General features: G+C 37.6%; 1 pseudogene; it reads right to left on the reverse strand.

The window, feature by feature from the left end:
* Positions 1-6,299: 6,299 nt before the first annotated feature.
* LOC123934559 lies at positions 6,300-10,001 on the reverse strand (annotated as a pseudogene).
* Between the last annotated feature and the right edge of the window lie 7,196 nt (positions 10,002-17,197).

Raw genomic sequence — 17,197 nt, forward strand, 5'->3', positions numbered from 1 at the left:
TCTCTGGGACTTCAGCATGCATCCATGAGGGCAGAGCTGGGCTGGTGACCCAACTGTTCTATTGTTCTGCCAGTAATGACCCTCATAGGACATTCCCATTTGCACTCAGATTTTAGCATGCTCCCCTTAGGTTCATGTGCATTTCCTGCCATACATTCTTTCCTGCTTTGTCTAAGATTAGTTGACCATAGAGTTGAGGGTCCATTTCTGGGCTATCTACTCTGTTCCATTGATCTATGTGTCTGTTTTTGTGCCAATACCATACTGTCTTGATGATTACAGCTTTGTAATAGAGCTCGAAGTCTCGAATTGGGATCCTACCAACTTTGGCTTTCTTTTTCAACTTTTCTCTGGCTATTTGGGGTCTTTTCTAGTCCCATATAAATTTTAGGATTATTTGTTCCATTTCTTTGAAAAAAATTGATGGAATTTTGATAGGGATTGCATTAAATATGTAGATTGCTTTAGGTAGCATAGGCATTTTCACAATATTTATTCTTCCAATCCATGAGCATGGAATGTTTTTCCATGTCTTTGTGTTTTCCTCAATTTCTTTCATGAGTACTTTATAGTTTTCTGAGTACAGATTCTTTGCCTCTTTGGTTAGGTTTATTCCTAGGTATCTTATGGTTTTGGGTGCAATAATAAATGGGATGGACTCCTCAATTTCTCTTTCTTCTGTCTTGCTGCTGGTGTATAGAAATGCAACTGATTTCTTTGCATTGATTTTATATCCTGAGACTTTACTGCATTCTTGTATGAGTTCTCACAGTTTTGGAGTGGATTCTTTTGGGTTTTCCACATAAAGTATCATATCTGCAAAGAGTGAGAGTTTGACTTCTTCTTTGCTGATTCGGAGATTCGGATGCCTTTTATTTCTTTTTGTTGTCTGATTGCTGAGGCTAGGACTAATAATACTCTGTTGAATAGCAGTGGTGATAGTGGGCATCCCTGCCATGTTTCTGACCTTAGGGGAAGAGCTCTCAGTTTTTCCCTGTTAAGAATGATATTGGCTGGGGCGCCTGGGTGGCTCAGTGGATTAAGCCGCTGCCTTCGGCTCAGGTCATGATCTCAGGGTCCTGGGATCGAGCCCCGCATCGGGCTCTCTGCTCCGCAGGGGGCCTGCTTCCTCCTCTCTCTCTGCCTGCCTCTCTGCCTACCTCTCTGCCTACTTGTGATCTCTCTCTCTGTCAAATAAATAAATAAATAAAATCTTTAAAAAAAAAATGATATTGGCTGTGGGTTTTTCATAGGTGGCTTTGATGATATTGAGCTATGTACCCTCTATCCCTACATTTTGAGGAGTTTTGATCATGAAAGGATGCTGTACTTTGTCAAATGTTTTTTCAGCATTTATTGAGAGTATCATATGGTTCTTGTTCTTTCCTTTATTAATGTATTGTAATTGTATCACATTATATCACATTGTATCACATTAATTGTATCACATTGATTGATCTGCAGATGTTGAACCAAATTTGCAGCCATCATTAGTTTTTGATATAGTGTTCAACGATTCACTATTCACATATAACACCCAGTGCTCATCACAACACGTGCTCTCCTCAATGTGTTACCCCACCTCCCCACCCCTTCCCTTCTGTAACCCTCATTTGTGTCCCAGAGTCTCTCATGGTTTGTCTCCTTTTCTGATTTCTTCCCATTCAATTTTCCTTTCCTCCCCCTATGGTTCTCTGTGCTATTCCTTATATTCCACATATGAGTGAAACCATCTCTTAAACTTGCTCTCTTTTTCTATTGGCTTAGAGAACATGGAAGCACTTGCATTTTTAAATAATCAATGTTAAAATTCCCTTGGGCTTCAGTGTCCTCTCCTATAAGTCAAGAGTAGGATTAGAGGGTCTCTTAAAGACCCTTTCTACCTCTGTATGCATTTCTTACTTAAGCATTAATCAAAATTATTTGATAGTTCTGTACAGATACTTTCAGGTTCACAATGTTCAAAAAATATAGAGCATATTCATTGTTTAATCAAAAATGTGTGTCCATTGCTGAGAAATTCAAAGAATTCTGTCACTCTTGAGAAGTAAATCATAGTCATCAGAAGCTTCTGTAATTAAGTTTATTACAGAGAGTACAATATAATTTACATCTGCAAACTCTGAACTAACTAAAGTAATGGGATGTCAATTTTCATAAAGTACTCAGTGAAAGAACTTTTGTTGAAGCAGCAGTAATACAAATGGGGCCTGTTAAGGTCTGCATGTCAGACCAAAGGTGTTACAGAGCTGCTATTGACAGTGTGAACAAAACAACTGAGGATGGAAAGCTAGTCAACCAAGTAAGTACTTGTATTTCAAGAAATGGCTTAGGAATATCTTTTCTGAAATGGGCCAACAAAATTTCTAGGTAATAGACCATTTATTCTCTTTCTATTCTTATTCTCCCCAGCCTCCAGCCCCCAGCCCACTGCAGTAGATTCAGGTATGCTAACAGGTTTTTTGATTATACTCTGAAGTAGTATAAAGCTAAAAACAAGTATGTGTGGACATTACTTTTACTGTAGCAACTAAGAACTCAAATATGCTCACTCCTAGAATGATTACTGGTAAAGAGGCATGGGAATGCACAACAGTCTGAGAGCAATCACAACTCGTTCCCTGGGGCTATACTGTCAAATGGTTAAAAACAAGATTCTACAAGCATAGAATGAACATATGTTAAAGGTAACTTCTTAATGAGGGAGCCATCAAAATAGTAAAGCTGATTCAGAATTGATTAGGAGAAAGTGATAGAGTCAAAGAATGAAAGAATGCTAAAATGCAATTGGTAAACTACTTCTATCATTTATTAATATCCTACAGGACTATAGAATTGCAACCTAAGTGGTTATCTTTTTTACCAGACAGAAATTCCTTGCAGCTTATATATGTTCTAGAAATTAATATCTACCTTACAGAGTCACGAGTGAATTTTAAGTCAAATAAATGTACATTTCCTTAGAAAACTAGATACTCTTTGGTTGAGCATATTAGACATCGAATGACAGGCAGTCATTATTTTGCCTTATTTCCAAGTTTGGGATACTAATTTTTTTTAACAGCATATACCTAAAGGAACCCAACTGAGGTTTTCTTAGCAAAGATGAAGGAGGAAATGTTTGTTGGGTAGGCAATCAATAGTGTCTGCCATAAATCTTTTATTTCAAATGACTAAATATCATCAGGTGGTTTAAATATTTTTTCTAGAACATTATCTTAAACAAGGACAAAAATATCAAGCCCTATCAAACTGTTATATATTATATCTTCTATTTTGAGTATTATTAAAATGTTCTAATTTGAGTGGTATTTCAGTGCCACAAGGAGTAATTTTTATTGACATTTCAGTCTAAGTTCTAATTTTGAATGGATACACAGATTTCTTTATTCAACTTCCTTAAAGTAAAGCATTGTTAGTGATGAAATAATTATGACAACAGGAGACATTTTCTTAATTTTCTCCAGGGGCTGTTTTCCATTTGTGATTTGTTTTCTCTGAAGATAATCCTTGAAATATTATATCAAAGAAGAGATTGCTTCTTTCTTTCCACAAGCTTATCTATGGTAACTAAATCCCAATGACACAAGTTTCCTAGTGCCTTGGTATAGGCACTATACCAAGTGCCTATACAAACAAGTGCAAAAACAAACAAACAAGCTTGTTTGTTTTTCTTTGGTTATTATTTTATTTTTTTCCTATTGAGTCAGTAAGACCAAATTTAGAGCTCTATTTCAAGACTACCTGGGAACTCCTCAGGGAACATTTTGATCTGAAGGAAAAGCAAAGCTTGCCTCTGATTTCAAATGGCTCAGGCAGAACTGGGATACTAGTTATAAGAAGCCAATGCAGCCATATGTTCCATTTGGGATAAGATTCACTGTTAAGGAATTTGTCTTATGGTAAAGCTTGGAAATAACAGCTGTTTATAATTAAACAGGTGACTCTCTAGTAATTTCATTTGCAAGTGAGTCATGCCACATGGGTTTTATCGAAGCACGTGAGAAACAAGTTTTGTGCTTAGCATTCCCTTTATTATACCTCCTGGGTTTGTCATTCTATTTTTGTGGCTTAACGAAGAAGATTCTAACAAATGAAAATTCAAATTTTGTTTCAAAAGCCAAAAACCAGTTAACATTTTTAGAAGGGGAACACAGACAGTGACTTTACTCTAAAATCTTATTTCTATATTCACAAGCTAGGTAGGTTTTCTTTTTCAGTGATAAGAAGAGCTAGAAAAGTTTCTGCATTTAATTAAATTCTTCCTGAAGATGTTTATTGTGTCATTTACGGTTGAGCCTCCCTGATTAGACCAGGTGACTATTGCATTGAGGAGAAGTGTAAAGAATAAAATAGTAAAGGATTTAAGATTATCTCAGCAGGACCATGATACTAAAGAGGGAGTTGCCCTGAAGAAATAGTTTCTCATAAACAGTGAATTCTGGAACACTGAAAAGAAAAAAAAAAGAAATAGTTTCTCACCTGGCCAATATGAAGAGAAATGAATCCTTAATTTGTCAAGGTCTGATTTTGTTAATTATAAATATGAAAAAGTATATTATTAACATAAAACTCTACTTCAACTGTTCTATTTTTGTTTCCTAGTATTTTACCTTAAGACATGTACTTTTTAAAGGAAAGTATTAATATGATGTGATAGGGCAAAAAGATCAATTTTAATACATTTCTTTATAAACAGCATCATACAATGACAATGTCTCCCCTACTTTCTTATTCCAGCATTTATGAAAATACTGGTTTTATTTTTTTCCAGGTATTTTTATAGTCCGATGTGTACATGTAGTTACTTTGTTTTAGGATGCATGCCAAAGAAGATGCAGTTTGTAATCTGCTTTCTCCATCTAATATTATATCATAAATCTCATAATTATTTTAAGTAGTAATCTCACTATCTGGTAACTTGCATTAATAGTTTACTTGACTATCTGTTTGGCACTTAGGATTCTAACTATTTTTTAGTGATGTGAGAAAAACTCTTATACATAAAGGTTTTTCTTCTGTTTAAATTTATTTTTTATATGGTAGATGTAGTAGTCAGGATAGGCTAGGTTATGTTTCACTGACAAACTGACTTCCAAATTTCAGTGGCTTAATACAATAATAACTTATTTCTCATTCATGCTACATTTTCATCGTAAGTCAGTGGGGTCAAGGCACATAGTCTTCCGGGATCGCGTCTAATAGAGATTTCACAATATTGCAGCTGCCGTCTGGAACATGCGTCAAGCTCAATTATCATGGCAAAGGAAGAGATACTGGAAAAGTATGCCCAGATTTTCACTGCTTCTACCTGGAAGTAACATGACCCTCTATTCACAAAATATTTTAACTAGCAGGAGTGTTGGAGAGGGAAGAAAGATTATTTTCTTAGAATTCATTCCTGATCTGTTGAAATTCCTTGGTCAAACAAAGGAGATATATGTGTACTTTTGGAGGCTTCTTTGCAAGGTGCTTCACAAAGCAAAATGTGTCTTCTTTTTGGGGGCTGGTGGTATAGAGTGATGACAAAGAGCACGTCCTGGGAGCCGGAGGCATATCTGTGTTCATGTCCTGACACTTACTGGGTACATGTCCTCGGGCAAATTACTTAGGCTTTTTAACCCTCAGTTTCCTAATTTGCAACAAGGGTGTGATTTTCTCTATTGCACTTGAGTAGGATTAAATGAAAGGCTGTGTAAAATGTTGGCACAGTGTGTCAAGCCTGTGGTAAGTGTTCAGTAAGTGGTAAATATTACTGTTTACCACTTTTCATTATGTTTTCATTATGAATATATCTTTTATAATTTTACATGTATCAAATATGAAAGATTCTAAGTTTGGATTATTTAGTGGGTTCAACAGTTGATGGGTTTAGATGTGGTAATTATCAATGTTTTCAAAGCAATGAGGTGAGGGATCATACCTTTTCCCTAGTCATAGTGGATTGACAAGGAGATTCTCGTTTCTGATCACCACACTCGGAATCATCTCTATTACCGTTTCTTTAATCCTAATTGATGATGTAAGCATAAAAAGAAGAGGCTGTACTGTGTTATCAAGATTCCAGCTCTTATTTATAAGGCTAAGCCATTATGTATATATCTATGCTGGTTTTGAGAGTCCCACTCTTGAGATCTGGAGGTGAAACTGGGAGTCAGGATGCAGACAGGAAGAGAGGGATAATGTTTTCTAGGCTGTGGTATTAAAAACATGAAGTCATTTGTTTTATATTTTTCTCAAAGATAATTTCTTTTATTTCACTTGAATAGTTTTTATTTAAAGTCATATATAAGATGACTTTATTCCTGCATCTTCTCAACTGTTTCTTTCCTACATTTGTCCTCTTCCTTTCCTATTAGCGAGATCTGACTTTCCCTTCAAGGATTTTTTTTGCAGTCTTTGTCCAGACTTACTCTAGTGATAACTTGTCCACATGCACAATTGTACCATTCGCCCTCCTTCTTTTACTGTACTCTTCAACATAGACCACACATTTCTTCCTGTAAACCTGGACTACTTTGCCAGTTTGCTGACCTTAGTAGTGTCCTTGCACCATCTGTACTTCATCATCCTTTCAGATGGGTATTGACTGAACACTTCTGTTCTGTCTCAGCTCTTTGGAAGGTGGGGAAAGAGCATTGAAATAACTTTTGTGGTTCTTGCTCTGGTCGGAAGTCACAAAGAGATTGAACTTGATCTGGCTGCTGGCACTTTAGTGACGGCTGCCAACAATTTCTTATTTAAATGTTTGTTTGTAATTTTATCAAATAGGTTTTATTTATATGATATGCCATCTGATACTGAACAAATGTCAGTGTTCTTTTTATTTGGTGGTACTAATAAACATGTTTAAAAATATTTTTGAGGGTTTTTTATGTAGTCTCATTGTACCAGGTGTTATGGTATATAAAACTTAAGATTCTTATCTAAAAGAAATATATCATACACTTCTGGAAATAAATATCTATGGACATAGAGAACTCTTATTAACAGTGTGATAAGATAAGGACCAAAGTAAAGAAAAAATGTATGGCCCTGAGAACATAAGAACTGGCCAATTTCACCTGGGGTGAGAGAATTTTTTTTTTAAGATTTTATTTATTTTTCAGAGAGAGAGGAGCAAGAGTGAGCACAAGCAGACAGAATGGCAAGCAGAGGCAGAGGGAGAGGCAGGCTCCCCGCCGAGCAAGGAGCCCGATGTGTGACTCGATCCAGGACGCTGGGATCATGACCTGAGCCAAAGGCAGCTGCTTAACCAACTGAGCCACCCAGGTGTCCCAGGGGGAGAGGCTTTTGAATTGGGTCTTGAAACCTGAAGAAAGCGTCAACTAGTGAAGCAGGAAAAGTACATTACAGAAAAAGAGAACAAAAGGAGCAAAGACATAGAAGGGGGAAGGTCTGTTGTTTGTACACTTTTCTATAGGCATTCAGAACTCAAGAGAGGAATTTGAGCAGGAGACTGACATAATTTGATCAGTGTTCCAGCCATATGGAGGCTGGATTAGATGGGAGAAAAAAGGGTAAGAGAACCCAGTTCAGAGCCTCTTGTAATGATCTGGGAAAGAAGAGTGAGAGAAGGACAGTTTTTTTAAAATTAAAGTTAAAATTTTGATTCCACTATAGTTAACATACAGTGTTATGCTAGTTTCAGGTGTACTGGATAGTGATTCATCACTGTCATACATCACCTTCATCAGACAAGTGCACTCTTTAATCCCTGTCACCTGTTTCACCCAGCCCCTCCCTCTGGTAACCATCAGTTTGTTCTCTATATTTGAGCCTGTTTCTCGGTTTGTCTGTCTGTCTCTCATTTTTCCCCTTTGTTCATCTGTTTTGTTTCTTCAATGCCACATATGAGTGAAATAATGTATTTGTCTTTCTCTGACTTACTTCACTTTGCATTATATTCTCTAGCTGAGAGGACAGGTTTGCCAGCGATGGTGAAAGTATCGGCCTTGGCAAAGTAAAAGACATGACTCTGTCTATGATTCGGTAAAACAAGCAAAAGATGGATGAAGGCAGAGAGATGAATTCATAAGGCCGAGCTCTATGTGTTTTTATAAGAAGCAAGTATATTAACTTTTCAATTTAAAATAATAATTGTACCATAAAATAATTTTAGATGATGAGGTTCCCACAGAGGTATGCAGAGCTTGTGGGTCTGATCTAAAATGAACATATTCTTTCGGAGTTTAAAAAGTCTGGATTAATAGTAGAAACTATTGGTACAATGACACATTTTTCCTCTAGCTGTGCTTGGCGGCCTAGAAGCAGGGATGGAAAAATAATTGGAGGAATTCAGCTGAAGTTGAGATTCATAAAGTAGATGCAGCAGGAAGTCAGATGCTTTGATTAATCTAGATAGGTGATAAGGGCAAAGCTGAGGTTTTGCACATAACATCCAAGTTGGGTAACCTATAGTTCCTTTAAGCTGTCACACGATATGGAATTCCTGTACCACATGCTTTGCTTTTTTTTTTTTTAAAAATTTTATTCATTTATTTGAGAGAGAGAGAGATCACAAGTAGACTGAGAGGCAGGCAGAGAGAGAGGGGGAAGCAGCCTCCCTGCCGAGCAGAGAGCCCGATGCGGGGCTCGATCCCAGGACCCTGAGATCATGACCTGGGCTGAAGGCAGAGGCTTAACCCACTGAGCCACTCAGGTGTCCTGCTTTGCTTTTTAACTTTGGTATTCTGTCCATTTTCCTTTGGCTACTATGCTGATTCTTCATTTTTTTTCATCCTCACTACTTTTTTAGAATATACTGATGTAAGTAACAGAAAGTTCTTACTCAGTTGGGTAACAAAAAAGGAAATGTATTCTTCTATAAGAAGAAATGTATTAGCTCACATAACTGGAAGTCCCAAGATAGGGAGGATGCAGAGTTGATTGATTTAGCACATTTGTCATCACTAATTCAAGTTTTAACATCCTTTTATCCTGAATCTTCAATGTTGACACTATCACCAGGCTGAGAAAAATGAGAGGAAAGAGACTATGTCTTCCTGTGGCACTTTGTAAAGAGTGAAAAACATTGTCAGTGGCACCCAAGCAGACCTCTCCTCAAGAATCATTGACCAAAATTAGGTTACATGTCTGTTTTTTAACCAATCTCTGTCAAGGGGAATAGGATTATCCTGAGATCACACAGGTCTTACCTTGGAGTTAGTCAGTAGTGCTCACTTCCCCTGAAGAACATGACTGCATGGGACAGGGTGGATCTCTGAACAAAACTGAAGTCCTACAATGAAGGAAGATGAGGGAAATGGATCTTGTGTAGAACAGCAATATTTATTAGTCTTTCATCTTCAGATTTGAAGCTTTGCATATTCGCCCTGAGAAAAAATAGTAGTGCCTGTCATCTGGAAGCCGGCTTGATGCCATCACTGGGCCTTGGTGTCATTATAAGTTGGCTGAGGGCTCACAGTGGGGCCATGGTATTTTATTGTTGAATATAAAATATTTCCCCAAACACCAGCATAAGATGAGGCACAGTTAATAAAAAAAAAAAGTAAGGCATACTCTATAATCAGGTTTGAACACAGATAAAACATGAACATTGCCCAAGCCACAAAGATGAACAAACTTGTTCCTCTTCTAGCTAATCTGAATGACTATTGGTTCTTTACCAAATACAGCTTTAGCTACATTCTAGTTTTCCTTCTTTCTGCATAAAATTAATTAAGACATTCAATTAATTTTTGCATATGGTTTAAGAAAATTGTCTAGTTTCATTCTTCTACATGTGGCTGTCCAATTTTCCCAACATCATTTGTTGAAGAGACTGTATTTTTTCCACTGGGTATCCTTTCCTTCTTTGTCAAAGATTAGTTGACCATAGAGTTGAGGGTCCGGTCCATTTCTGGGCTCTCTATTCTGTTCCACTGATCTATGTGTCTGTTTTTGTGTCAGTACCATACTGTCTTGATGATTACACCTTTGTAATCGAGCTGGAAGTCTGGAATTGTATTGCTACCAGCTTTAGCTTTCTTTTTCAACATTCCTCTGGTTATTCAAGATTTGTTTTGGTTCCATACAAAGTTTAGGGTTATTTGTTCCAGCTTTGTGAAAAAAGTTGATGGTATTTTGATAGGGATTGCACTGAATGTATAAATTGCTCTACATAGCACACACATTTTAATAATTTTTTTTCCTCCCAATCCATGAGCATGGAATGTTTTTCCATTTCTTTTTTTCTTTCTCAATTTCTTTCATGACTATTCTATAGTTTTCTGAATACAGGTCCTTTGCCTCTTTGGTTAGGTTTACTCCAAGGTATCTTATGGGTTTTGGTGCAAATGTAAATGGGATCAACTCCTTAATTTCTCTTTCTTCTGTCTTATTGTTAGTTTATAGAAATGCAGTGTGCATTTGATTTTATATTTCTGTGCATTGATTTTATATCCTTCCACTTTGTTGAATTCCTGTGTGAGTTTTAACAATTTTGAGGGGAGTCTTTTGGGTTTTCCACGTAGAGTATCATGTCATCTGTGAAGAGTGAGAGTTTGACTTCTTCCTTGCTGATTCAGATGCCTTTTATTTCTTTTTGTTGTCTGATTGCTGAGGCTAGGACTTCTAGTACTATGTTGAATAACAGTGGTGAAAGTGGGCATCCTTGTCGTGTTCCTGACCTTAGGGGAAGAGCTCTCAGTTTTTCCCCATTGAGAATGATACTCACTGTGGGCTTTTCATAGATGGTTTTTATGATATTGAGGTATGTACACTCTATCCCTACATTGTGAAGAGGTTTAATCAAGAAAGGATGCTGTACTTTGTCACATACTTTTCCTGCATCAGTTGAGAGTCATATGGTTCTTGTCCTTTCTTTTATTAATGTATTTTATCACATTGATTGATCTGCTAATGTTGAACCACCTTGCTCAGGAATAAGTTCCTCTTCATCATGGGAAATCATTCTTTTAATGTACTGGTGGGAATTAAAGCTGGTATAGCCACTTTGGAAAACAGTATGGAGTTTCCTCAAAAAGTTAAAAATAGAGCTACCCTATGACCGAGCAATTGCACTACTAGGTATTTACCCAAAAAATACAAATGTAGAATGTGAAGCAGCACCTGCACCCCACTGTGTATAGCAGCAATGTGCATAATAGCCAGACTATGGAAAGAGCCCATGGATAAAGCAGATGTGGTATGTGTGTATATGTATTTATGTGTGTGTGTGTATATATAAAATGTATATATATTGCATATATATAAATGTATACATATAGTATATACATATATATAATGGAATATTACTCAGTCTTCATAAAAATTGAAATCTTACCATTTGCAATGACATGGATGGAACTATTATGCTAAGTAAGTATGCTAATGGAAGTATTATGCTAAGCAAAATAAGTTAGAGAAAGACAATTATCATATGATCTCACTCATATGTGGAGTTTAAGAAACAAAATAGAGGATCATAGGGGAAGGGAGGGAAAATAAGACAAAATCAGAGAGGGAGGCAAACCATAAGAGACTCTTAACTATAGGAAATAAAGTGAGGTTTCGTGGAGGGGCGGAGGGAGGATGGGATAACTGGGTGATGTAATGAGCACTGGGTGTTATATACAACTGAAGAAGCACTGAACTCTACCCCTGAAACTAATAATACACTGTATGTTAATTAATTGAATTTAAATCAAATAAAAAAGACATTAAATCATAGAATTACTCCTGCTTCCTGAAAGCAGTTAATCCAGAGCAAAGCCCTGCTTCTTCAAACCCTCATTCAAAGCACCTGATACAGGCAAATTCCTAAGATAAATCTTTTCTAAAATCCTCTCACTGACATTCCCCATGGTGGTTTTTCTCACTACATTGAGTACTAAACTGAGCTTGTGCAACTTTAAGTGTGTTCCTGGTCATCTTTGTCTGGAATGAAGCCTTAGCTTCATTCTGATCTTGGCTGCTTTTGGCCACAATTCTCATGGGGACCTCAGTTGTGCTACCCCAGGCTGCTTTGAGGCCACACTGCTCTGAATTATGGACTCTAAGTTTATGCGATCACTCTGCTTATCATAGCCTCAAAGAACTGACTGGCCATATAGAGAGACAAAGGAGGTCAGGATACATTTGACAGAATGGAGAAAGCATGAGTAGGATCAAGAGCAAAGGATTCTTGAATTAATCCACATCATCACTTATATTAGTGTCCAGCACATAGTAAATGCTCTATAAAACTTATACTTCACTATTGTATTTGTTAATATTATTACCACTATAATTATAATGGCACATGCTGATTTAGTTTTCATTAAAAAGTGAAAGAAGTTGAAGGTAGTTGGTTATGACCACAGATAGAGATTTTTAGATATAGTAGGCATCCTAGGTCCAGATGACTAGATATGGAGTTTTCTATGCTTGTGGATTGCCAAACTGTAGTTGAAGAATAATCAAGGAACTAGGTGTGTGTCTAAGTTAGGTTCCGTCAGAAGCAAACCCTGAAAATAATTTTAGTGTAACAGTTTATGTGGGAGATAATCTCAGGAAACACTGATAAGGAAATAAGAGAAGGAAATCTTAAAATAAAAGGTGTATTAATAAACAGGTTATTGCTGTGGGTAAGTGGGGCCCAGTCCAGCTGGAGACCTCTAGGAAACTGCAATGAGTATATCTCAGAGATATCTCACCTGACGGGAAGGAAAGCTGGAGTATTTATCTGTCAAACCCATCCTTCCTCAGTTGAGGATTGCTCCCAGAGAGGCATTAACTCCTTGGCACTTCTACATTTTGGCATGTTCCTGCAGCCAGAAGAGTCCCTTAGACAGAATTGCACAGTTGGTAGTTGTGAGGGTTGGTAGAATATGAGTAGACAGTGTCTACTATAGCATCTCAGTAGCTGGATGAGTCATTACTAGTTTTTGATAGTCCAAAATTACAGCAGAGAAAAGTTGCTGCTTATCTTATTACTGAGAAGCACTGATTTTAATTATAACCTTAAAGGTAAAGCTTTTTCTTCATTCATTAACTCATTTGCATATTTATTCAATGTTTCAGAGTCTGTGCTAGATGCTTTGGATAGAATGATGAGTAAGACATGGTCCTTGACCCCATGAAGCTTATAGTTTAGCAGAGGTACCAGCAAGGAAATAGTTTTTTACATTACTGGGTGAAAGTTGGCACCATATAGTAAATTCAGGGTGTTATAGGAAAGATAGAAGCAAGATGGTTAAGAAAGACTTTCTGGAAGGAGAAAAAACTGAAGACTTGAGAAATGACAGTTATGCAGGTGAAGAGAAGAAAGGGAGGGGATAATATTCCAGGCAGAGAGAATAAATTATGCAGAATCTGAAAGAGAGGGAGAGAGACAGAAGAGAGGATCAGGAAAAGAGGAGTGGGGGAGAGGGCAAGTGAGCTGCCAGGGACAATCACACATAGTTGAAACATGGCTAGAATATAGAAATGTGTGTATTGGGGGGCTAGGATGCGGTATTAAGAAAGACTTTTAAATCTGATGAAGAATTTAGACTTTATCCTGAGAGTGGTGAGAAGTCATAGGAGAGTTTTAATTGGGGGAAGCACCATGGCTAGATCTGCATTTTAGAAAAGTCATTATGGATGATATTGGAAGAGTACAAGACTAAAGGTAGGGAGGCTGGTGTGGAGTCTGTGGAAAGGATAACGAATAAAGTGTGGGGTAGATGAATGGGGTAGATTGAACAAAGAAATAATAATATTGGCAAGAGAGTGGCTGAATTGATGGCCAGTAAAGGAGAAAGAACTGATAGGGTCAAAATAAAAGAGTTGTGGATAATAAAAAAGAAGCATAGTGAGAGTAACAGAAGATGAGAATAGAAAGGATAAGACATTCTGACCCAAGTTTGAATTTAGGATGAGAAAGAGAGGGAGAGATTGAGAGACAGAGATATAGGAATGAGGGAGGGAAGGAACGAGGGAGGGGTATGGGGAGGGGAAGAGAGAGAGAAAGCGAGACAGTGAGTGAGCAGTTTCTGGTGGTTATAATGTGTCTGAGGTGTGACCATGGCAGTTAATTGATATGATTAGTGGTGAGAAATTTCTTGGAGAGGAAGACAAGCAGGAATCTTGGAATACTGGATATTTGGAGGGTGAAACCCTAAACTCCAAAGTGATATGACACAAGACAGAGGCAGGACTTGGGGTAGAGAAAAAAAACTGACCAAGGGATAATGTCTAAAATAAATGGGGGTTGGGATGGAAGAGTTGAGAAAGTCGGTGTGTAAGTGCAATGAGCAGAGTAAGAGGGTGTTAAAAACAGATGGCAGCAACAGTGGATTGGGCCAGGTTGCCCACAGTTTCTACCATTTTTGTAAGAAGGTGGAGGAATAGTGATCTAGGAAAAGCAGGAGGAATGGGGAGACTCCTCATTGTATATGGGGTAAAAGAGAACTACAAGCCTCTAAGAGATGAAGAGGGCTCAAGGAGTAGATGCGTCCTCTAGGGGAGAGTCTGAGAACAGAAGCAGGTGGAGGAGTAAGGGGAATTTGTTTACAGTGGAAGAAGTGTTCCAGAAGGCACAGGGTAGAGATTTTGGAAAGAAGGGGAGCAGTGGGTAGTCATACCAGGGAAAGGAATGTCTAGAGCATTAAAGGATCAAAATGCTGAGTTCAGATGACCAGATAGGCTTCTGTTTTGGGTGATGCCCTTGGATAACAGGAATGTGAGGCAAATTCAGCTGTCCTTTGGGTACACTGTAAGACAAGGATGTTGCATTTGTCCCCAGGAGCCAGCCAGGTCTGTAAAGATTCTCTTTTGGAAGAAGGCCTGCTCCAGGCAAGCAGCCTGCAGCCTTGTGTACTGCACACTAATTAATTCATTAATTTATTCAACATTTAGAGAGTGTTGGTTATGTGCAAAACTGGGTTAGGAAGCCATTTTATCAGCAACAAATGGGTGACCCACTTTAAGGAAAGCAAAAGCTAACATATGAAAATGAAATTCAACATTGGTTGCATTATCACAGAATTCTTTATTTGGGTAATTGATTCATGGCAGGGTTCCTTCCTTAAACCATTTTTTGGATGATTTTTTGAGCCTACCTATTGTGAAGTGATGCCTGTATATGAACTAGGCTCCAATATTGTCCCCTTTACCCTACAAAACATTAAAACATAATTTTCTAAGGGAGCCCTGCACAGCAGTTGAGAGCACTGATTGGAGCCAGGCAGGGTTTGACTCTGGCTTCATCACTCATCAGCTGTTGGCATGGACAGGTTACTTTCCCTGTCTATGCCTCAGTTTCCTCATCTATAAAATGGAGATAATAACATTACCTATGTCACAGAATTGTTATGAGGATTAAATTAGTTTCAAATTATTTGAAAAATATTAAAATTATCTGTAAGTAGTTAAAATTTTTTGAAAAATGCTTAGAGCAGTAAATGCTTATATACATGTTTAAATTGGGAGCATATAGCATATTTGCAATCAAGAACAACCAACTCATTGTTGCTGAAATGTAATGAAAAGTGGTTTTTATGTTCATTTACTTGTCAACTGTTTTCCAGACTCGGGTAAATAGTGGGGAATAACAGAGGCACAGAACCTGACCAGAGGGGGTCGAGGATGGTGGGTGGTGGCAATGGCCATTCTTTTCTTTTTTTTTTTTTTTTTAAAGATTTTATTTATTTATTTGACAGAGAGAGAGGTCACAAGTAGGCAGAGAGGCAGGCAGAGAGAGAGGAGGAAGCAGGCTCCCTGCAGAGCAGAGAGCCCGATGCGGGGCTCGATCCCAGGACCCTGAGATCATGACCTGAGCTGAAGGCAGCGGCTTAATCCACTGAGCCACCCAGGCGCCCCGGCCATTCTTTTCTTTTTATAGTAAAGGATCTCCCACTCATCCTGTGCTGTTTGAGAGTAAGAGCAATGCTCTGTGGAGGGTGAATAGCAAGATTTTGATTTCAGGGGTGATGTAAGGACACCAGACAGATATGAGCATGTACATCAAGAACATTCCCTGGGGCCTGCTGTGTATCCATTCATTGACACTGATGTACAGTGACTGCCCTCCCTTCTCCTCCCTAACTGGTGGTAACTGTTTTGGTATGAGTGTTTTGGTGCCTGTGAAGGCCATGACCTCAATACATCTCTATGGAGAATTGAAGTATCACAAGGAAAAAAGAAAGGAAAAGCAACTCAACAATACAAACCAATTTATAATATACTTGGTGTGTACACAACTAATGAATCACTGAACACTACAACAAAAAATTGATGTACTATATGCTAGCTAACTGAATAAAAAATTTAAAAAAATAAAATGGACAAAGAATTTGAGTAGATGTTTCTTCAAAGAAAATAAACAAATGACCAATGAGCACTAGACAAGATGCTCAACATCATTGTCATCAAGGAAATGCAAATTAAAGCCACAATGAGATACCACCTCCCACTCACTAGGATGGCTATAATCAAGAAGACAGACAATAATAAGTGCTGGTGAGAATGTGGAGAAAGTAGAACCTCTCATATACACTACTGTTGGGAATGTAAAATGGTGCAGCCACTTTGGAAAGCAGTTTGAGTTTTTCTCAAAATGTTAAACACAGAATTACTATATGACCTAGCAATTCCACTCCTAGGTGCATTTCTAAGACAAGGGAAATATGTCCACACAAAAATTTGTAGACAAATGTTCATAAGAGCATTTTTGTAATAGTCAAAAAGTAGAAACAATACAAATGTTTGCTGATGGATGAATGGATACAGATTTGGTATATCCATATAATAGAATATTATTTGACAATAAAAAGGAATGATGTACTGATAGATGCTATAGCATGGATGACTGTTAAAAACATCATGGTAAATCAAAGAAGTCAGATACAAAAGGTCACATATTGCATGATTCCCTTTATATAGTATGTCCAGAGTAGGCAAATCTATAGAGAAAAAAAAGTTGGTGATTGCTTGGGGCTGGGAAAAAGATTGAGAGGAAATGGGGAGTGACTGTTAATGGGTATAGGCTTTCTTTATTTTTTTTTAATTTTTTTTAATTAATTTATTTTTTTTCTTTTTTTTTCCATTTTATTTATTTTTTCAGCGTAACAGTATTCATTGTTTTTGCACAACACCCAGTGCTCCATGCAAAACGTGCCCTCCCTATTACCCACCACCTGGTTCCCCCAACCTCCCATCCCCGCCCCTTCAAAACCCTCAGGTTGTTTTTCAGAGTCCATAGTCTCTTATGGTTTGCCTCCCCTTCCAATTT

This window comes from Meles meles, chromosome X, assembly GCF_922984935.1.
Source record: "Meles meles chromosome X, mMelMel3.1 paternal haplotype, whole genome shotgun sequence".
Taxonomy (NCBI): domain Eukaryota; kingdom Metazoa; phylum Chordata; class Mammalia; order Carnivora; family Mustelidae; genus Meles; species Meles meles.